Genomic DNA, 24413 nt, shown 5'->3' with positions numbered 1-24413 from the left:
GTGAAAAGGTTGCACCATCCAATTTACTAGAACTAATATATAAATCTCCTCTCATTCAATAGCTTCTTAAATCACTGTTGCCGTTTGCATGTTTGTTTTCGAGTGATTCTTGTCTTGTGTCCTACTTAGGGAAACTCTACGGCATAGTGCAATAAGCACAGGATTTGAAGTACACTTGATTTAAGTTGCAGCAAATCAGTCACCTACTTTATGTGTATTTGTGCATAAATTATTGTATTGCTCTTACATTATTCACCTCATCTTCAAGTGAGAATAATTGCTTCACAGGGTTGTGATGAGAATTAAATGGGATAATATATATAAAGTAATCTATACTCAATAAATGTAAGTTTTTTCACACTCCATAAATTATTAGGACAATGGGTATTAATTTTTAAGTATAATATAAAATTCTAGTCTTTTTATTGTCAAGTAATATGTCTCCTCTTCTAGTTTGAAAAATCATGTCTTATATGCCCTCAGGGCCTGTTATAGTAAATACTGCAAGGAGAAATTCAGTTACTACTGAATACATTTATTAACACTAGACTTTATTCAATAAAGTCTTCAAAGGGAAAAGTTTTGAGATAAAGCCTCTGTTGTTGCCAAAATAATTGTCTCTATTCCGCAGTCATTCTTCTCCCACCTACTTAGACAAATCCATGCTGGGGGTCCTTAGCCAGCTGCTTAGAGTATGTGTATTTTAGCTTCCCAAAATTAAGGGGATTTGCCTTAGGTCAGGTTCCCAGAAGCAGACTCAGAAATGAGGAACATTTAATAAGGAAGTGCTCTAAAGAAAAACAGGGAAAATAGTTAGGGAAATAGGACAAGAGGAAGTGGGGGAGATTTGGCAAGAGGAAGAAGCCAAACAAGGGTGAAATTTTAGGACAGTCTCAGCCTCCGTTCAGTACATAGATGAGCTCTGAAGTATCCAAACTCTAGGGAAGGAAACTGGGCTTTCCTATTCCTGAACTAGTCCATCCTTGACTTTGAGTTGTTCCTGTTTGGTTTGAACTGTAAACAACCAGACAATTCTAATTTCTGTACTTTCAGGAAAAAGCAGCTCCAGTAACCAAAGGCTGTCCTGTAAGAAAGTTGCAGGTACAAGACAGAAGACACACAGATTGCAGATGGGCACACAGAACAGGTAAGAAGGCTTGGGGTGGGAGTGTGGGGGGGAGTTTGGGCAGAGCAACTGACAAAGTCCACCACTGGCCCCCAAACAGACACGAATCCATTTTGGTGTCTATCTTATGTTTATCTATGGAAATTTCATCACCACAGAGTCTTGGACAAAGTCTAAAAATAATGATTTTGGTTTTCTTCTAAAACTCATCCTTTCAAGGGAGAGAAGACCAAACCATAAAAACAAGGGAAACTTTGGTGCAGAAATGCAGGGAGCTTTTGAAAGTTAGCAGACCAGAACCATCCATCTGTTCAGTCATACAAATTAATATTGTCTTCACCTGCTCCGTCCGTGACTGGTTCATATAGCAACAATACTAAGCAAAGTTCACATAGGTCTTGTTGGTTTACAAAGTATTTTTCCCCTTTATTGTCCTAATTGAGCTTTTCTCACAGCCCTTAGAATCTGTCAAGTTAGGTATCAGTGCTTAGGTTTTGCAGAGAAAGGTCAGAGAGGTGATGTGATTTATTCAAGGTTACTCCCTAATAAAGTGGCAGAATTGGGTCTTATATTTATTATTTTGTCTTCAAATCTAATCTTCCTTCCTTACATATATAAGCAAGCATGAACTTCAGTTCTAGACACTAGGTGTCCATCAAAATTTATATATTTTTATATTCTACAGCAATATTTTGCAGCTCTGAAGCTAGTCCCTATGGGCTAGTAGGATAACCTCAACAAAAAAGAAATAACCTCAGTATTATACATTCTTCCACGTCCTCAGTATTTCCTGTCTCCAAACATTTGTCAGCTTCAGATGTCAGCTGGTCAGTCAGCTCTGTGATGGCAAAGTCTTGATTGGACTTTTTTGTTGACTTTTGAAACCCACTACCTAGCTCCATTCCAGGCACAGGACAGGTGCTCCCTAGGAAGTTGCTGTTGAATGAAGCAGTAGATTAGACTCATAGCAGAAAGACAATAAAGTTAGCTTTCATTCCTCTCCTTATTTCCAAGATGCAAGCTTGTTCGAGTGTCAGTCTCATATTTATCAATGGAAATTCCACAACCGAAAGTCCACCTCAGGTGATGAGTCTTCCACTCCAAATGTCACTTCCCAAAGTCACTTTCCTTTGTTTGATGAGCACCTCGTATCCCTTCTCCTAACAAGTCTCCACACAACTCAAACGAGAGAAAACAAGTACTTTGTTGAGTAGTTTTCTTAATAGAGCTATTCTTTTAAAAAAATTTATTTTTATATTGGGGTATAGTGGATTAACAATATTGCAGCCATACATATACGTGTATCCATTCTCCCCCAGACTCCCCTCCCATCCAGGCTGTCACATAACATTGAGCAGAGTTCCCTGTGCTATACAGTAGGTCCTCACTGGTTACCCTTTTTAAATATAGCAGTGTGTACATGTCAATCCCAAACTCCCTAACTATCCTTTCCCTCCACCCTTCCCCCCCTAGTAACCGTAAGTGCATTCTCTATGTCTGTGAATCCGTTTCTGTTTTGTAAATACGTTCATTTGTATCATTTCTTATTAGACTTCGCATATAAGTGATATCATACACTATTTCTCTTTCTCTGACATACTTCATTCAGTATGACAATCTCTAGGTCCATCCATGTTGCTGCAAATGGCATTATTTCATTCTTTTTTATGGCTGAGTAACATTCCATTGTATATATGTTCCACATCTTCTTTATCCATTCCTCTGTCGATGAGCATTTAGGTTGCTTCCATGTCTTGGCTATTGTAAACAGTGCTGCAATGAACACTGGGGTGCATGTATCCTTTCGGACCATGTTTTTCTCTGGATATATGCCTAGGAATGGGGTTGCAGGGTCATATGGTAGCTCTATTTTTAGTTTTTTAAGGAACCTCCATACTGTTCTCCATTGTGGCTGTATCAATTTACATTCCCACCAACAGTGTAGGAGGGTTCCCTTCTAATAGAGCTGTTCTTTATCCATCTCTCTTCTTACTGACAGAGGGTGGGGTCAGGAGTTAGAAAAACAGCAACTAAAAATGGGATTGTCTATGATTGGAACGGCCATCAGCCAGGCATAGGATAAGGCTCAGGTCTGTTACATGCATGATAATAGATGACCTACTATTTATTACAGCTGTCTAGCAGAGTGGCTGGCACAAAGCTGACTCCAAGAAAAGCCTTCTTATAGAGAAGAATATATTTTAAAGGGAAAAAATATATACACACATATAATCTTGATAAAATTTGCTGTAAATAAATAGAAAGGTATTTTATTGTCAAGTCATCCAAGGATGGTTTCATACTCTTTTCCTATCTAAGCTGCACTTCAAAAGTGTAGTCAGTATTAGGCAGTAAGAGAGGTATGGAATGGCATCTCTTCAAGAGGGAGCTGCATGAACAAAGATATTGGGAACCTTTAAAAGGTGATGATGACTGAGCTGAGTCTAAAAGAGATAAGCTGAATTAGCTGGTAAGTAAAGGTAGAAATTTGAGAGGGAAGATCACGCATAATGGTGTGGAGGTATGAAAAGGCAAGGTGTATAGTTTGTTAATAATAAAGTTTAAATTAGGAGGACAAGCTGTGGCTGGAGTTAAGAGAGAGGAACTTAGGTGCCAAGTCCGGCAGAGTTTGCAAACCATGGGAAAGAGCTTGTTCCTTGACTTGGGTGGTGTGGAACACTGTATTGAATAAACAGATTTTCAGAAGGCTTGTTGGCCATGGGAATGTTAATATACCAAGTCATAAATGCACACACAAACACACACACACACACAAAATCTCTGACCAGTGATTTCAGGATTTTCTAGTCTTATTGAAGTGCAAATCATTTCAATATTGATTTACTTCTTAGGGAAAAATAAGACATGCTAAAGAACTTGAGATAATGCAAAATGCAATTGTTTTGGATGTTCACAGGAATATGAGGAGGCAAAGAGCGTGCAAAATGGAGAGACGTGAAAAGTGAGGTGTGGTTGAGGTCTGGTTAAAATTTTCCTGTGACTGAAAGTGATGATAGGTGAGCTGGCGCAGCACATGGGATAATGTGTATCTAAAAAGGAATTTTACCACTTCTTGAAAGAGGATGTGTTTCTGAGGCAGGAGGGGAGATAAGCAGTAATTTGAATGGAAGGGTGATAGAAGTTCAGATTTGAGTTATAGAAGGTACTCCCACCTGCCCCCTGCCAAACAGTCTGGAGAATGGGTAGCCTGGTAACTAACTTCAGGCAAGAAGTCCAGTAAAGTAAGCCTTTAAAATAATCCAGATAAAAATAATTCGTTCTGAATTGAAAGCGGTGAGCAGGAATGGGGAATATAGTGCTATTGAAAAAGAATGTGAGAGGGACTTCCCTGGCGGTCCAGTGGTTAAGACTCTGCTTTCACTGCAGAGCACCCAGGTTCGATCCCTGGTCGGGGAACTAAGATCCCACATGCCACGCAGCACAGCCAAAAAAAAAAAAAAAAGAGAGAGAGAGAGAATATGAGAATAAGCCTCAAATTTGTAGCTAGATTACCTGAAGAAAACAAAACACTAATTCGAAAAGATACATGCCCTCCAATGTTCATTGCAGCACTATTTACAATAGCCAAGATATGGAAGCAACCTAAGTTTCCATTAATAGATGAATGAATAAAGAAGATCTGGCACATATATACATTGAAATCTTAGCCCTAAAACAATGAAATCTTGCCATTGGTGACAACATGGACGGATCTAGAGAGTATTATGCTAAGTGAAGTAAGTCAGACAGAGAAAGACATATACTGTAGGATCTCACCCTATATGTGGAATCTGAAAGCAAAACAAACAAACAAAACAAAATAAAAGAAGACTCAGAGATACAGAGAACAAATGGGTGGTTGTCAGAGGAGAAGGAGGTTGGGGGGCAAAATAGGTGAAGGTGATTAAGAGGTACAAACCTCCGGTTATAAAATAAATAAGTCACGGGCATGTAATATGCAGTGTAAGGAATATGGTCAATAATATTGTAGTAACTTCATATGGGGATAGATTGTTACTAGACTTATCCTAGTGATCATTTCATAATGTATTCAAATGTCAAATTAATGTGTGGTACACGTGAAACATACATAATATTGTAGGTCAACTATATTTCAATCCAAAACCATGTAGCTAGAATGCCTACGTGGCACTCATTAGCAAGATGAATAAAGGCAGGATCCTCTAAGTTTTTAAGATATACTGGGGTTTATGGTTCATTTCGTTGCTGTTGTTTGTGTCGGGCTGGGAATTCCCTGGCAGTCCCGTGGTTAGGACTCCACACTTCCAATGCTGGGGCCCAGGTTCAATCCCTGGTAGGGGAACTAAGATCCCAAAAGTGGCACAGTGCAGCCAAAAAAAAAAAAAAAAAATTGTGTCAGACTAAGGGACCAGTATTTAGACCTTGCCTTAATCCAGCTACTGTTCCTCCCTCTGAAATCCCCAAGGGAGAGATATCCTAATGGGAAGCATGGTATCATGTTCTTAATATTACTGAGAAGATGCTTACTGCAGAACTCTGGCAAATGGGGATGAGGATAGTCTGGACTTGAGGCGGAAGGTGGGTTCCCATTTCCCTGAATTAAAAGCTAGAGTTAACCTTGATTCTCTGCAGACCTTGAGGTGACTGCATAGACAGTGCACAGGCTGGAGGAAGACAGGAAGGAGTAGAAATGAGGTGGAGGTTTCATAGCTGTGTCTGACCTAAGGCAGTACAGGTGAGAGAAGCTCCAGGTAAAGCCACACTGGGTGAACTTAAAAACAACAAAAACTTACTATCATCAATTGTGAATACACATAAAAGCAGAGAGAATAGCATGAAGAATCCCAATGTACTTATCATGGAGTTCAGCAATTATCAAAATAAGGTAAATAATGTTTCATCTATGCACCAAGCCCTAAATAATTATTATAATGAAGATCCAGGACATCCTGTCAGTGCATCTGTAAGCTCTTCTATTTTTATATCTAGGAGATAACATTCCCCTTGCCCCCATTTTAGTAAGATTTTAATCTCTTAGAATTTTGATCCAAACGGAATAGCCTGGTCCTTAGGACAAGGGTGAGATGTGGGTATAACTTTCTCTTTCTCTCACCTACATACACATGGGACATCCAGTAACACATTATCCATGGGACTTGCTGTTTTAGTGTCACCTGAAAGAACTTTAAATCAGTACCCAAGTGTCACCTTCAAGTTGTAATGCTGCAAAGAAAAGAAACCCAGGAATTTAAATGAAAAAACTTTTTTTCAGAATAATATATAGGGATTTACATAGCAATATTTTACAGGAGTGAAAAATTAACCTCAGTATATTGCCTTAAAATTCAAAACAAAACAAATTTTCAGTTCTCAATCCTGTTAAGTTTTCTTAAGTCCAATATCACAATCAGGATATTGCCTTTCTCACAGCTAGAGAATTAAAGTGGATGAGGACTATAGGGGCCAGTGGGGAGACTGGCAGTGAAGTGAAATCCAGCGCTTAAATATCAGGCTTTTAAATCCGATTTTATTGATGATGGAGTGGATTTAGGCAGAGAGCAACCCCAAGTCTCATACCTATAAGTCTATTTATGAACAATTGAAACAGCTCTGAGACGTAATAGACATTCATTATTTTGGCAATTCTCATAATCATTATTATAGCAATAATATTTCTCACAGATTTGTAGTGCATTATAATGTTTTTTTCATATTTTAAAATAAATCATTCGTGACATTAAATAATGACCAAATGAATAGCTGCAGCCTCATTACAAAGTTAGAATTTTCAATATTTTAAACAGGGACTGGTTGTATTTTAGTCATATTGTGACATTTAGTCATATTTTAGTCATTTAGTCATATATTTTAGTCATACATATCACAGTGTATTTTTTCGGGACTTTAATAACAATATGGGACAAACCTATTCTCCTTGATATCAGCAAGAGTAGATTAACCTTCCTAAGTAGAACAGTCATTACTGAGAACTTCCATGTGCCATCTCACTTAACCCTCACTCATCTCCATGAGGTGAATTTTAATATCTACTTGTAGAGGTAAAACACTGGCCAAGTTGTATAATATCACATAGTGAGTCCTGACTTTACATCTCAATTGAATTTTCTCTCTTTCTCTGAGTTTGTGCTTCCTTTTGTATATCAGCATCTTCCACATGCCATTTTCTTAGAGGAATAATCATCCCTTTTTGCCTTAATAAATCCTAGTCATCCTTCAGGTGTGGATTAACTTCCATATCACTTCTTTTGGGAATACTTCCTGGCTTCCCTTCTCCCAGGCTGTTAGGTACAAACTTCTCATGCTTTCATAGTCTTAGTAATTTTATTTGTAAATGTTCATATTAAATAGTAAAACTCTTACAATTCTCTTCTAATTAACCAAAATGTTGGTTTAATGAACACAGTACATTTTCTGGGTAAAAATACAGATACACAGCCAACAGGCTCCTCTAAGATGCCTTGACACTTGCTGCTACCATTTGCATTGTTTGTTTATTCGAATATGTTGTGTTTGTTTCCAACCCTATTTTTCCATTTGTATTTTTCATTGCAATTATTAATTGTATTTCATTGTGTTTTTGTAATACTTAATTAGAGTGTAGAAAGGAAGAATTGTTGCATTTATGAAAACAAGATGGGATATTTCATAAACACACAATAAAGAATGTAGCAAAAAAAAAATGTGCCTACTTTATGTGAGCAAAAGCAATACAAGAGTGGGATAAATTCCAAATGGATGCTGTACTCATTTTATAAGTGTAAGTTCTCATATCTCTTTGCTAAAATTAAAATCAGAAATTGGACAGGATTCATTAGATGTGAGAATCATGCAATAAAGGCAAGTTTGAAGTCTAATCAGTATGCATATATTCCAAGAAAAGCTATTTTCCTTACATTGAAAGAATGATGTGTAAATTTATATGTCTACATTAAGTTTTTTTAAGTTTTGAATACTCATTTTGATTCCCAGTTTAACCTTGTTCTTAGTTGTGCTGGTCATATCATCAAAGTTCAACAATGGAACACTAAGATTATTCAATTCATGAGAGTTTAGTGAAAGGATAATTGCAGAAGTGTGAGCCAGTTTAAGGAAACTAACAGTGGTTAATGAAACATCTGACTTCTGGCAGCCAGATGACAGTCCCACTTTCAGACCTAAAAAGGAAAAGGATGAAGTTGTGTTACTAGAACCAGGCATGATCCGGAACCTTGAAAGAGAAGTTTCTTAGAAGGAACTGTGGCAGTACGTAAAGGAATCCAGCCCTTTCCAGAACCACAGCCATAAAGAAAACAGATGAGAAAGAAGTATCCTGACTTCTCTTTCTTCTGGCTGTCCTTTCTCTGGCTGGTGCCTCCCATTGGCCCAAATTCATCTGGTATCCAAAGGAGCCTGGATGATGGAGTCCAACAGTTTTCAGCCTCCCAGGATTCATAGCAAGGCAGAAGGGGATGAAAATGGATGTGGAAATATCAACCCACTGACCAAGAAGCAGATCCTGTCATGATGGGCAAATTGGTTTCCACAGACTTCACTTACCATTTACCTTCCATTTTAGACTGTAAGCTCTGTAAAAGGAAAAGCATGCCCATTTTGTTACATTCTGTAGTCAGCAGTTAGTAACTACCTGCCATAGTGTGGACAATCAATGTTAGTTGACTTACTGATGATTTAGAAGAAAGAGAAGTTCAACTTTAACCCTGAATTGACTTAAATGCAAGATCACTGTATGAGATGGTGACAGGCACTGGCTTAAGAGGTTGAATTTTGCCCATCCGTTTAGTTTCCACAAACATTGAAAGAATGGTCTGCTAGATTTGGTTCTGATTACTGTAGCAGCATGTGCTACATGAAACCAGTTACCCAGATAGGAGAGGCCACATAGCCAAGGCTCTCAGCCGTGTGGTCCCTTCAGTAGAAACGTTAACTTAATTAGTTCTCAAGACAACACTACATCTTTTATTGTTCACCATTATTTTTCTTTCCTCTTCTACAACCTTATGCTAATTTATTTCACCATGTTCACAAAATAGCTCCAAAAAGTAAATTATGTACTCTCACCATGCAGTTGATTTATAATGCTTTCCTAGAAGAAAACAACTCATGTAAAACTCTGAGAATTAGGTATTCCTCTGTTGTTTCTCTCAGTTTATTTGATTTTCTTCCTTTTATAATAGCACTTTGTTTTTTCGCATACATATCTTTGTAAGCATTAAGACCTAGAAAAGTGTTTTTATGCCTTAGATGAGGTAGAAAGTTAACAAACCTAATAAATATGCTGGAAAAATATAGGACGGGTTGGGAAATAGGTCTTAGTAGATGTGAACTGTTAGATCTTAAAGATACATCACACATTTCTTGCCCAAGTCCATTATTTTACAGTAAAGTTGCTGAGGACCAAACAGGAGAGTTATATTGCATATGATAACGCAGAACCAGTATAGAAAATTCACTCTCTCTCTGGCATGTTACATGGACAGAATTTCAAGATTCTTCCTTTCTATCTGGGTTCCTCCATTTCCAGACCCAACTCTCAGAACATTAACAAAGGTACTGGGATGGTATTTCATTTGACGACATGTTATCTTACTATAATGTGGAAATTTGAAACCAGTTCGTTTCAGTCTCAGGTGATTGTAAGCATCTCTTTCTATATTATATTTCACTTCATATCTCATACTATTTGTGTACCCTTTATAGTTTCCCCAGGAAATTGAGTTACCAGAAAGCAGGGATTATGTTTTAAACATTTCTATCGCCTCCACGGTGGGCAAAGTACTTAATACAGGGTGCCGAACACATAGCATTTTGTGGAGAAAACAAACCACGACAAAACATATATCCCAAGTCCTTACCCAAGGATCTTGTCACTAGACTTTTTCACTGACTTTGTTTTGAGCACCTTTCTACAAACCAAATGCTGTTTCACACTACATATTAGAGGGAAAATATGTAAAGAAAATATGAAATAATTTTGTTTCCATTACTTACGCTGTGCATTATTAAATGAGGAAAATGTTAAAACAATTAACATGTGGAAGCCAAAACCTCAGTAACATTAGGCTCAAGTGCTCTTTCCACAAAATTAAATAAATCAAAATAGTCATGACTTCTTTACGGTTCCAAAGATTAGATCAGGGAGTTCTGACTTTCCTTTGTTCCTCCACATTATGTTCAGAGCTACAGAAACATGTGTTTACAAATTGTTCTTTTGTATTTTCTACTTATCTAAACCCCCCAGATGGGAGTTTGAGAACAGAATTACAGGAAACCAACTTACTCTGACAGTTAAGCATGCAACTGAGCAGGACCTCAGTAGCTTGAAAGGGAAGACCCTTGAATGCACCAGGGGAAGCATAGGCTGTTGCTATCACTGGTAACAGCCCTGGCGAAGTGGATCAAAGAGCAGGGGAGACATAAGCAGACACCTGCACCACAAGATGGGGGCTGGTGAAGGGTGTGGGAAGTAAAGAGCACTGGACATGCCTGAATCCAGAGAGTCAGTGTTTGTCATTGTGGCGATGAATGGGGGCGAGTAGGGGTTGGTTGTTATAGACGTGAGAAACCAAGCTTCTCTATCTGAAACTATAAAAGTATCAAAGTTCTTAACTGTGTCATTAGATTCTGGGTGATGGCCTTTATGAAACATTCAGTTTTCCTACATTGTCACCACTCTTTCACCAACTCTTCACTTAGCATTATTATGCATTTCTCTCTCGACCAAACCTCTAGCAAAAACTAATCTTTCTATGTCTATAGATTTGCTTTCTCTGGGAATTTTGTATACGTGTAATTACGCAATATGTAGTCTTATTTGTCTGGTTTCTTTCACTTAACACAGTGTTTTTAAAGTTCATCATGTTGTAGCATGTATCAGAACATTATTCCTTTTTTTTTGGCTCAATAATATTCTTTTGTATGGATATACCACATTTATTGATGCATTGGTCCGTTGATGAATATTTGGGTTGTTTCTGCTTTTTGGCTATTATGAATAATGCTTTTATAAACATTTGAGTACAAAAGTTTATGTAGATGTATGTTTTGCATTTTCTTGGGTATATACCTAAGAGTGGAATTGCCGAGTTTTAAGGTAACTCTTCACCTAGCATTTTTAGGTTTCCCAAATGGATATATCATTATAAAAGTCCACCAGCATTGTATGAGCGTTCCACTCCTCCATGTCCTTGCCAACCTATGTTATCGATCTCATTTTATGTCTTAGTAACTCTTGAGTTGACTGATCTTTTGTTAAATGTCCCAGATACAAGTCCCTTCCTACAGCAGTCCCAAACCTTTTTGGCACCAGAGACCGGTTTCGTGGAAGACAATTTTTCCATGGACTGAGTGGGGGGGAAGTAGTTTCGGGATGATTCAAGGGCATTACATTTAGTGTGCACTTTATTTCTGTTGTTATTACATCGTAATACATAATGAAATTATTATACAACTCACTCAGTGGGAGTCCTGAGCTTGTTTTCCTGCAACTAGATGGTCCTATCTGGGAGTGATGGGAGACAGTGACACCCGAAGTGTGTTGCTTATGTCCAGTCTACTCTGTAAGATGCAGCTTAATTGTCACTTGCCACTCACTGATATGGTTTTGATATGAGTCTGTAAGCAATTGATTTATTATGGTCTCTGTGAAGTCAAACCTCTCTGCTAATGATAATCTGTATTTGCAGCCGCTCCCTAGCACTAGCATCACTGCCTCAGCAGTGCCTCAGATCTCCACTTCAGATCATCAGGCATTAGATTCTCATAAGGAGTGCGCAGGCGGTAACATGAGTGATGGGGAGCGGCTGTAAAAAAGATGAAGCTTCACTTGCTTGCCTGCCGCTCACCTCCTGCTGTGCAGCCCAGTTCCTAACAGGCCACAGACTGCTACTGGTCCATGGCCTAGGAGTTGGGGACCCCTGCCTTACTAGATATATGATTTACAAACATTTCATCCCATTCTGTGGGTTGTCTTACCACTTTCTTGGTGGTGTCCTTTGAAGTCCAAAAGTTTTTAATTTTGATAATATCCAGTTTCTTTTTCTTGATTTCTTTTTCTGCTTGTAATTTAATGTCATATATAAGGAAACTCTGCCTAATCCAAATACTTAAAAATGTGTGCTTATATTTTCTTCTAAGAGTTTTATAGTTTTAGGTCTTATATTCAAGTCTGTTATCAATTTTGATGAAATTTTTGCATATTATTTTAGGTAGGAGTCCAACTTCACTTTTTTGCATGTGGTCATCCAGTTTTCCCAGCACCATTTATTGAAAAGACAAATCTTTCCCCCATTGGATCTCTTGGTCCCTTATTAAAAATCAGTTAACCATAAATGTTATGGTTTATTTCTGGACTATCAAATTTATTTAATCTATATGTATATCCTAATGTTGGTACCAGACTGCCTTGATTACTGCAGCTTTGTATTAAGTTTTAAAATTGAGGAGTAAGAGTCCTCCAACTTTGTTCTTCTTTGCAAAATTGTTTTGCCTATTCTGGATTTCTTTCAGTTCCATATGACTATAAGAATCAGCTTGTCAATTTCTATAAAAATAATCCAGCTGAGATTTTGATAGGTATTGTAGTCAACCTATAGAAAAACTTGAGAAGTATTATCATCCTAACAAAATTAGTTGTTACAGTCCATAAACATGGGATGTCTTCCTATTTATTTAGGTCTACTATTTTTTTAAGTCTTCTTTAAGGGTTTTAGTAGATATCCTTTATCAGATCAATTAAGTCTCCTATTCTTTTCAAATACTAATATGGTAATTATTAATATCAATATGGTAATATTACATTGGTTATGTTTGTTAAACAAAACTTGCATCTCTGGGATCAACTCACAAATTTGTACATAACAACTAACACTTTTTTATGATGCTTGATTTGTTTTGCTAGTGTTTTGTTTAAAACTTTTGAGTTTGTATTCATATGAGTTATTGTCTGTGGTTTCCTTGTAACATTTTTGTCTAGTTTCAAATCAGGGAAATCCTGGCCTGATAGAAAGTGTTTGGGAAGTGTTTCCTCCTTTTCTGTTGTTTTGTTTTGTTTTTTTCCTGTTCTGCTTTTTGAAAGAGTTTGTGAGGAATTGATGTTAATTTTTCTTTGAAAGTTTGGTAGAATCACCAGTAAAGCCATCTGTTTCTGGGCTTTTCCTTGCGGGTAGAGTTTTTCTTTAATTACTAATTCCATCTCTTTGTCTGTTATAAGCTTGTTCAGATTTTACAATTTCTTCTTGAATTCATTTTGATAGTTTGTGTCTTTCTAGGAATTTGTCCATAAATAATCATCCAGGTTATTTATTTTGTTGTCATGTAATTGTTTATACCATTCACTTATAATCGTTTATTGTTCTGTAAGGTTGACAATGTTGTCCCCTTTTCCTTTCCAGATTTTAATAATTTGTCTTCTCTCTTTTTTCTTGGTCAGTCTAGCTAAAGTCTGACACTTTTCTTAAACATTTTAAAAAAAACAACTCTTGGTTTTGTGGATTTTCTCTATTTTTTTCTATTCTCTATTTCATTGACTTCAGGACTTATTTTTATTTTTTCCTTCATTATGCTTGTTTGCATTTAGTTTGCTCTTCTTTGTCTAGTTTCTTCGGTGGGAGGTGACACTATTTATTTTAGGTCTTTGTTTTTTAATATGGTTGTTGTGTTTACAGATACATTTTCCTCTAACCACCCCTTCAGCTGCATCCCATAAGTTTGGGTATGTTATATGCCATATTCATCCATCTGAAAATGTTTTCTAATTTATCTTATTATTTCTTCTTTGACCCACTGATTATTTAGGAGTGTTCTTTTAATTTCTACAAATTTGTGAATTTCCCAAACTTTCTTCTCATATTGACAATTCCATTTCCTTTCAGTCAGACAATTCAATCATTTTAAAACACTGATGCTTGTTTTATGGCCTAACATATGGTCTATCTTAGATAATGTTCTTTTTGCTTTGTGCACTTGAAAAGAATGTATATTCTGCTTTCATTGGGTTGAATATTCTTTGAGTATCTGTTATGCCTAGTTGTTTCATATGGTGTTCAAGTCTTTTATATCTCTGTTGACTTCTCTCTGGTTGTTCTATATTTTATTGAAAGTGGAGTATTAAGGTGTCCAGCTACAACTTTTAAATTGCCTATTTCTATCTTTAATTCTATCAGGTTTTTTTCATGTATCTTGACACTCTATTCGTAGGTGTATTCATTTATGATCATAAGTATAATGATGGATTGACCCTTTTTATGATAAAACATACTTTTTCATCTCTGTCACGTTTTTTATCTTAAAATCTGTTTTATCTGATATTGCTATAGCCATTCCATCTCTCTTTTGATTTGTTTACATGTTATATATTTTTCCCATTTGTGTATCTATCAACACATTCATATTTTTTAATCTGCAGTATGTCTTTTATAGAAAAGAGAACCCTCATACACTGTGGATGGGAATGTAGGTTCAGCTGCTGTGGATGGCAATGTGGAGATTATTCAAAAAATTAAGAAAAGAACTACTATATGATCCAGCTATCTCACTTCTGGCTAGTTATCCAGAGAATATAAACGCACTAATCTGAAAAGATATCTGCACCCCTATGTTCATTGTGGCATCATTTACAATAGCCAAGATATGGAAACAACCTAAGTGCCCATCAACACATAAATGGTAAAGAAGTTGTGATATTTATGTACAATAGAATATACTTAACCATGAAAAGAGATAAAACCTTGCTACTTACAACAACATGGATGGACCTTGAGGGAAAATACTAAGTGAAAATAAGTCATATGAAGAAAGACATACTATATGATTTCACTCATATGTGGAATATAAAAAGCTACCAAACAAACAATCAAAAACAAAGTAAATGAACAAGCCAACCAAAAAGAAACACATAGATAAAGAGAACACAGTAAGGGCTACCAGAGGGGAAGAAGCGGGGGGAGGGGGAGGGTGAAATGGGTAAAAGGGGTCAACAGTATGATGATGGATGGAAAACAAACTTTTGGTGGTGAGCACATTGCAGTGTGTACAGAAATAGGAATACAGTGTACACATGAAACATACAAGGAGCACAATTTCTGGCTGATATGGTAAGAGTATGTTTAGTTTTGTAAGAAAGTCCCAAACTGTCTTCCAAAGTATCTAAATAATTTTGCATTCCCACCAGCAATATATGAGAATACCTGTTGCTTCACATCCTCACCAACATTTGCTGTTGTCAGTGTTCCAGATTTTGGCCATTTTAATAGATACGTAGTGATACCTTATTTTTCTTTTAATTTGCATTTCCCTGATGACATATAATGTGGAGCATCTTTTCATGTTCTTATTTCCCACTCTTTTCATTTTGTAATTGTTTTTTCTCTTTGTTTTTCATATTGTATGATTTCTACTTATCTTCAAGCTTAGCAGCCTTTCTTCTGCCAGTTCAAATCTACTATTGAACCCCTCAAGTAATTCATATTTTTTAATCTGCGGTATGTCTTTTATAGAAAAGAGAACCCTCATACACATGTGGATGGGAAGCCCCAGAGGATTCTTAACCACTGCGCCACCAGGGAAGCCCAAGTATTACCATTTTATTAAAAATAATAATATGGAGAAAGGGAAATGGTACATGGATTTTCATACTACATTAGGAGATCTCTAAGATCAATGGCACTATAATTTCATTGCAACGTAAAAGAAGTTTTATTTATTTATTTATTTTTAATGTGAAAATAAGTATAGGTTAGAACCCAATTGCTAAAGTCCAAGACTTCTTGGTAAGAACTTTACTTTGAAGAGAAGAGGAGCCCCTGAGGATTTTTTTTTTTTTTTTTTTTAATTAGGGGAAGGATAATACAGGAGAATGGCAAAAGTCAAATAAAAAAAGGAAATTCTTGGGCTTCCCTGGTGGTGCAGTGGTTGAGAGTCCGCCTGCCGATGCAGGGGACACAGGTTCGTGCCCCGGTCCGGGAAGATCCCACATGCTGCGGAGCGGCTGGGCCCGTGAGCCATGGCCGCTGAGCCTGCGCGTCTGGAGCCTGTGCTCCGCCACAGGAGAGGCCACAGCAGTGAGAGGCCCGCATACCACAAAAAAAAAAAAAAAAAAAAGGAAATTCTTCAACATATTTTTTTTGGTTAAAAAATAAAGAGCTAGGGGTCTTGCAGAATCAGGGAAACTGAAATAAAAAATAAACACAAACAGAAATTTATTATTGATTATTTTAACCTGAGTATTCTCAGGGGCCTTGAATCTTCCTTTTTTATATATATATATATATTTTTTTTTAAAGGAAGTGAGAAGTGAAGGGAGGGTTGGAGGGAAAAATAAAGATTGAAGAAAGGGAAGAAAGAAAGCGAGAGAAAGCAGGAATGGTGATTTTATTCTACCTAGGATTCTACGTAGGATACATAGGACTCACAGAAAGAAACAAAATAGTTTATTTTTTAAAACCCTACTTTTATTCATTCATTTCTGCAGCACTGTTTCTTAGAGGTAGTGCAGCATAGCAGTTGCCGGGTGACGGCAGAGTCAGACAAACCAGCTGGAATCCTTTCCTCGTTTATAAATTAGTTAATACCTAAATTCAGGCAAATTGCTGTACTTCTGTCATCCTCCCCCCTACACACACACACACACACACACACACACACACACACCAATTTGACTTTAAAAGTGCTATAAAGAGATAGAGTTTGTGGATAAATGGATTCAGAGAGGTTTATAAAAAAAAAATGACCTAAGGATAAAATAAGATTAATATTCAGGGAATACACAAGTCTCCACAGCAGAATATTATTTTATGTTTATTGTTTATTGTCTGTCTCCTTCATAATACTGTAAGTACCTGGAGAGCTGATGTTATGGCTCTTTTGTTCAGTGATGTTATCCAGTTGTCTAGAACAGTGGCTGCCAGGAATGAATGAATGAATGGATAGACGGATGGATAAAGGGAACATAGATTGAAATCTCATAACCTTTTTGCTCCATTACCACGCTTAAAATCTACAATGACAGTTTTGTGATATTAAAGTGTACATTAGTTTGTTTCAATAATTATAAAGACTCCAATTTCTATTTTGCTACCAGAAGGGAAGGAGGCATGACTAAGGAAAATGCTCTCCAGCTACGCCATGAGATGATTTCATTTGGATCCCATGTGAATCTCGATTCTCCTTTGCCCACTGACCTCTGAATTGTCCTCTTCTCTATTTAAGAGCTGGATAATTACCCTCTCATATTACCAATATAAGTTTATTGTTTATCTGCAGCAGCAAGACAGTGGCTTATCTGATGAGTTCAAAAGAGCTCTCCCTGAAATTAGCCACATTTTGTATTGGGCCATGTATGTAACAAACATGGTGCCCTATGAGGCCCAAATGAAGTCTTTTCAAATCACTGCTACTGATTCATGGGGGAAAGCCAATTTGGATACCCTTAAGCGAAGGTATTGAAGGTGGAGAAACAGAGCTAGGGTCTCTCTGAGATGTGGCACATATTGCCAAGGGCCCATCTGAAAGAGAGATTAAATTAGGCTCTCTTTGGAGGAAATTAGGATTCTTAAAGACTCTAAATATGGCAGGATATTAGGAGTGAGGTCTAATCTTAAACCCAATTTAAGAGAACATTAGCCTGCATCCCTTGAGTTCATGTCTCTAAATGTGAAGCAAATTTTCCACTAATGAAGGCAAAAAGGCTTCAAGCAGAAGCCATTTCAAGTCTGCAGGCAGAAGACAGAGGGTGCCTTTCCTGGATCCACCAGGGAGATTTTTGTATGCAACATTGTTCCCAGGCCTGCTTGACAGCCATCTGCATGGGACATTTAATAGACCCTGCGGTAGGAAATACAGGAGGGAATGCAAATCACATTATTGAAGGCTCTGTGCTTTGTCAAGATTTGGAAAATGTCAAGGTGTTTTCTTTTCTTCATAATGCTGATGTGTTCTTAATTGAGGCAGTGGATGAAAGAAAGACAAATTCACACAGAGAATTGTTAATGACCACCTTGATTGTACAGTTATTTTGCCTTCTGTTTTTATGGTCTGAAAGAATGGAGAGACCCTTATGATTAATTGAGTGAAGGAAGGAGAGTGTATCTTAATAGAATTCAAGGCGAATATTTGCCAGATGCAAAAATGGGACTAACCGCCCCTGCCCTGACTACCACAATGGTTGCCATGAGGATTGGGTGATTTAATAAATGAAACTGAGATAATTAAGATTTTGAGTACTTCAAAATGTAGAAAAAGCTCCATCTCTTCCCATCATGGGAAGAAATATTCTGCAACCCTTCCAGGCAAGAGTAGTTACACTGAGAAACATAAGTATGAGGGAGGTGAGGGAGAGAGAGATTGAGAAATATTTAGGGAGTAAGGCTTCATGTAAACATTTGAAGGCATTTTGCAAGTCCTAAATTAGTAATAATTTCTATCACACATTAATCTCTTTTAACCAGGCCTGGGCACCTAAAGAATTTTAGTATCTCACTCCCCTGTGTTTTAGTGAGATGCTTGTAAGTTCATTTTGCCTTATTAGGGATAATATGCATGCCAGGAGGGAATTTATTTTCTAATTGTGGTTGGTGTTCCATTCAAAATTGTGATGCCTTTCTGATTTTATGGGCCATGAAGTATCATTTCCATATTCACCTCCTGGCTCTCTCAGCCTCACTTATATTTGGTCCATATTCTCTTGTGGATATCAAAGAATATAGTTCTAAATGAGTTTACCTTCTCTTAGACCTTTAGGGAAAATACATATATACATTTCCTAAGGCTTTATTACATAAACCCGCCTCCCTATTCTCCATATATGCAACTACCATTTATTGAGTATTTATGATATACTAGGCAGCATGCTGAAAATTTACAGAATTATCTCCTTAAATTTGTACAGCTCAGGGCAGTCATTATCGTGAGTCCTAACTTACAAACGAGGAAGAAACCAAGGGTGGGAAAGTTTAAATAAAAGCCAATAAGTGGCAGATATTAGGTTTTAATTGAGGTCCATCTGTCTTTACCTCCTTAACCTCCATGCCAAACTGCCTCCTCTTACAATAAAATTCCTTCCCTTTAGAGTTCCAAAGCCCAATTTCTCTCTCTCTCTCTCTCTCTCTCTCTCCCCCTCTCTCTCTCCCTCTCTCTCTCTCTATATATATATATTTTTCTAATTTCCATAATTCATGGTAACTGGAACTTGAAATCTCATTATTTCCTAAAATAATTACCAAAGTAAATTTATGCATAAATTCATTTTTGGCTATACAAGAGTACTTGGTACCAAAATTTTTCCTTGTAGCCGAAAATCCATATAACTACCCATTAATTCTCATTATAATTAATGTAAAAATGTGCTGTTACTATTAATGGATGTGATTACATACTGTAGATAAATCATAATCTCTATCATTACACCAGTGAAATGTAAAACATTCCTGAAGGAACCAGGAACTTTGTAGCAGCTGAAACATCAGGTTGCAGTATTTCACCAGTTATTGGAGACTGGAGTAATGTTTGCAGTAGGTTTGAGAACAAGCTTTGCACAACACCCAGGTGATATTTTTTTAAAAAAGATTAAACAATATTAAAACAGGGACATAGAGTACACCGTGTAGAGATTTACCTCAAAATGCTCAGAAAAAAAGAAAGGCATGATGTAGGAATCCATGGTCAAGTGCCTCAGGGTGGGCTGCTAGTAGATTTCTTTTTAAAATGAACTGACATTAGAGTTTTGGTTTTTTTTAAGTTATTTTAACCCCAAGTAGCTGCAAAAGCACCTGCCTCCTGCTGAGGCATAAACTTGCTTTTGTTTAGAAACAGCATCATGGGACTTTCCTCTCTCTGATCTCCTTTTCTCTTTGCTTTCCTCTGCATTCCTCCTTCAGATTTTAGCACAGCTCATACCTGCACTTGGGTCTCTGCACAAATGCCACCTCCTCAGAGAGGCCCTCTCTGACTGCTCTCATCTAAACTCTCCTCTCTCATTACTCTTATTCCATCTAAACTGCCTTTTTGTCTTTAAAGCATTCCATTTATTTGTTTACTTTTGTTTATTTATCATCTGTATGAGGGAGGAAAAATCATTTTTCCTCTACCCTTGTTACCCAGCTAGGATTCCCTGCCTCATATGCATAGAAGCCAATACTATGGCACAGACGTTAGAGATGAGAAGGAGGTTTATTGCAAGGTCAGCTGGCAAGGAGACAGGAGGCAGGGCTCAAATCTCTTCCTTGATCCAGAGTCCAGGGTGAAATTTACGGGGTTAGGGGAATTTCAAACTTGGAAGCTGACTGGCCAGTTTTGAATAAGTCTGTATAAGTTACTCATGCTGATAGAAGCTAGGTTTTCCTTATTGAAGAACTTCTTGCTTTGTAAAGGGCTCCGGTGACTACATTTCCATTCTATGAGTTTTGTAGACTGAAATGCTTGGTTCCTTAGGTCATCCTGGAGACAGGAGTTCCTGTCTTGCACATTCTCAGTGCTGTCTCTAAAATAAGTCAAGGTTTGATTAATCAATAAACCTATGTAAGGAGACAAAACCAGTTTAGCTGGTCATTGTTTTAAGTGCTGTTTCACTCTTCTGGCTGAGACCCATCTGTAACAAAAAGACATTAGCAACAACAACAAAAACAAAAACAGAAGTTTAATAACACGTATACCTCCTGTGCACCTACGTACATGGGAGAGAACCAGGAAAACTAAGTAATTCCCCCCAAATGGCCCAAGCCATCACCTTAAATAACATCTCTAGCTAAAGACCAAAGAAAGGTCTTGGGGGTGGGGAAGGAGAGACAGTTTCCGGAGGTTACCAGGAAAAGTCCAGTAAGTAAGGGTGTGGTGGTTATGCAGATTGATTTAAGTCCCTCCTTTCTTCATTGATAAGAGATTCTAGATATTTAGGCAACTCCTCTTCCTGGTACTGAGAGGACAACACCCTTACAGATGGAGATTTCCCTTATAAACGTAAATGTCTAACAAAAGGGAACTTCTACTCAATTTTTAGAGCCTTTCCTATGTCTGCTGTTTCTTAAAAATAATTAGCCTAAAAAAAAAAAAAAAAGAAAAGAAAGAAAAAGAAACAAATGAAAAATAAATAAATAAATAATGAGCCTAAAATAATCTTTATGCCAAAGAGGCAAATTTTGGGGTGGGAAATTCTGCTTTCCTTCATCTGTCTGAAATGGCTACTAAATGAAAGTTCCATGAGGCAGTAACCTCATTGGTCTTCCTAACCTGCGTGTGTCCAGCACAGTAGTTATAAGCATAATAAGATTTTAAGAAATACTTTTACGGACTTCCCTGGTAGTCCAGTGGTTGAGACTCTGTGCTTCCAATGCAGGGGGCGTGGGTTTGATCCCTGGTTGGGGAACTAAGATCCCGCATGCCATGCAGCATGGCCAAAAAAACCCCCAAAAACTATTATTTTTATTTTTAGAATGTGTAAATGCATAGTCCATTCATTGTTCCTTCTTATTACAGGTGAGAAAATAGTGCCCCTCTTATCAAATACCAATTCCTTTCCATCTTCTTCTCTGGATTACAGCCTCCATCTTGTGTTGACCTGATAGACTACCAGATATTTCTCCAGCAAAGATGGGTTTATTCAGGATCAGCTGCGACTTGCAATTCAGGATCTGCAAACTTGGTGAGCCACGTTTAAGTTCCTACACAGCAAGGTAAGGAGAACTCTTCTATAGAGGAAAAAAGGAAGTTGGGAGGACTATAGTAAACAAAGAGTCCGTGGTTTTTCATTTAATTGGCTGAGTACTTGCTAGGACAGAAGAAGAGGAGTCTTTCTTCTTCCTGTTGGTCTCTGCTGTGGTCACAGGGCTTATGTGTATGTGAATTTGGTGTTTCAGTTTTAAAAAAATAATTATATTTGAGAAATCCTGGAATAAACAGATTAAACATTTTCATTGCAATAGGATTTCTGAGTCTTTATATATTTATTTATTTATTTTTGGCTGCATTGGGTCTTTGTTGCTGCCTGCGGGCTTTCTCTAGTCGCGGTGAGCGGGGGCTACTCTTTGTTGGGGTGCGCAGGCTTCTCATTGCAGTGGCTTCTCTTGTTGTGGAGCACGGGCTCTAGGCACACGGGCTTCATTAGTTGTGGCACGTGGGCTCAGTAGTTGTGGTGCACGGGCTTAGTTGCTCCACAGCATACAGGATCTTCCTGGACCAGGGCTCAAACCCGTGTCCCCTGCACTGGCAGGCAGATTCTTAACCCCTGCGCCACCAGGTAAGTCCCTCTAAGAGTCTTTAGTTTGCAAATGTTGATTGTGACCTCTAAGAGGGGGATGGATAGTTGGAGCAAATCACCAAATGTGAAATATATTTGAAAATTTAACTTTTACTCAGAATACTTATCAAAATCATATGGGTTCCTGTTGTTCTGCAGAACAAATCCCATAGGCTGGAGTTCACCATCTATGTCTAGACTTCTTAGCACGTTTGACCTTTCATAATCAAAACACCACTCATCCTCTTCCTAATGTTTTTTCTCTACTGAACACTAAGTCCAAGACATATGTTATTTATTGTTTTCCATACACAGTAATCATCTTATTCATTTTATTTTTATTTATGTATTCATTTCCTTACTGAAACTCAAATGCAAATAGTTGGGTCATTCTTTTTTCTCACGTGATGCAGTAGTAAATATTCTTGGATATGTGTCCTTTGTAAAGTGTATATTTGTGTGAATCCGTTTTTAATTAGTATAGATGTTATGGTGCCATAAAGATCATTCTCTATTTTATGTTTTTTCACTTGACAGTATTTTCAAAATTGATATACATGGGACTATGTGAATTTATTTTTTTACTTCTAAATGCCCCATAGTAGCCCTTAATATCCATTCTCCTTGTGTAGATGAATACAGTGCTTTCAGCATCTTGTTTAAAAAAAAATACAGTAGAATGAATAATATTATGTATATTTACCTATGAATCTGTGCAAGAATTTCTCTGGGGTTTATACCCTGAAATGGCATTGCTGGATCGTAAGGTAGATGTACTGTACGAAGCTTCTCATTTTTTATATTTTCACCAATACTTGGCCATATCCACTTTTTTAGACCTGTCTCATGAGTTTGAAGTAATAGCTTATTGTTTTCACATTTCCTTTTTTTCTGGCTATACTTAGTTCGATTATTAGTTCACCTACTTGAGTATGCTTCTGCACCTGCAACAGGAATGCCATAGATTTATTTTTTATTGCTTTTGTTGTTGTTGTTGTTTTCTTGTTTTAGTTTCACAACTTGGTAGTAAGTCTTTCTTATCTGTAAGTGTGAGAAATACCCTTCCCTCCTCCGCTCTCTACTAGTCTTACTAAGTTTTATGTTGAAGAATGGAGCTCTATAACTACTAAAATCAAATCTGAAAAAAAAAAAGATGTTGAGTTGGTCACAAAATTCTGCTATAATTTTGATTGTAATGGAATGAAAATTATAGATTGATGCTTAGAATAATTGACATCTTTAACATTTTAAGTCCTTTTATCAATGATATATCACTCAGCTGAACTCTGTTTAGTATTAATAGTTTGTCTATTTATTCTGTTAACTTTTCTATGTATATGGTAATGTCACCTGCAACTAAGGACACTTCTTTACTTTTTTCCATAAATCTTTAAGTCTTTGTTTCTGTTTTTGATTTTCTTTGTGTAACGGTGATAGCCAGGCTCTACAATATTATATTGAACCAAAGAAGTGAGGACAGCCATTCTTTTCTTATCTCCATATTAAAGGAATGTACCTTACAATTCTCTATTAAATATTTTATTTGCTATAGGATTTGGGTAGATTATTAACTTAAAGAACTTCCCATCTCTGCTTATTACTTAGGTTTTTTTTTTTTCTTTTTTTAAACATTACGTAGATCATGAAGTCTATCAGAATTTTTCTAATGCATCTATATAAATGTTCAATGATGTTTTTGTCTTTGATAGTCAATTAAATATAATACTAAATTATCTTTATATTCATAGAATGAACCATATTAAAATAAGATATATTTCTTATTAATACACTATTAAATTCCATTGATCTTTTTTTAATAAATGTATTTATTTTATTTATTTTTATTTTTGGCTGCCTTGGGTCTTTGTTGCTGCACGCAGGCTTTTCTATAGTTGCAGCGAGCCAGGGGCTACTCTTCGTTGCGGTGTGTGGGCTTCTCATTCGGTGGCTTCTCTTGTTGCAGAGCACAGGCTCTAGGTGCGCAGGCTTCAGTAATTGTGGCCCTCGGGCTCAGTAGTTGTGGCTCATGGGCCCTAGCGCTCAGTCTCAGTAGTTGTGGCG

General features: G+C 37.1%; 1 long non-coding RNA gene across 1 annotated transcript in view; it reads left to right on the top strand.

The window, feature by feature from the left end:
* Nucleotides 1-1053: 1053 nt before the first annotated feature.
* Nucleotides 1054-24413, top strand: part of LOC307179400 — a 116456-nt gene continuing 93096 nt past the window's right edge. Inside the window, exons 1-2 of the long non-coding RNA XR_013825377.1 lie at nt 1054-1147; nt 21657-21789. This is a non-coding gene — a long non-coding RNA (uncharacterized lncRNA). The remainder of the gene's footprint in view (nt 1148-21656; nt 21790-24413) is intronic.

The sequence above is a fragment of the Stenella coeruleoalba genome, assembly GCF_951394435.1.
Source record: "Stenella coeruleoalba genome assembly, chromosome: 20".
NCBI classification, from domain to species: Eukaryota; Metazoa; Chordata; class Mammalia; order Artiodactyla; family Delphinidae; genus Stenella; species Stenella coeruleoalba.
This window is presented reverse-complemented; position numbering and strand designations above follow the sequence as displayed.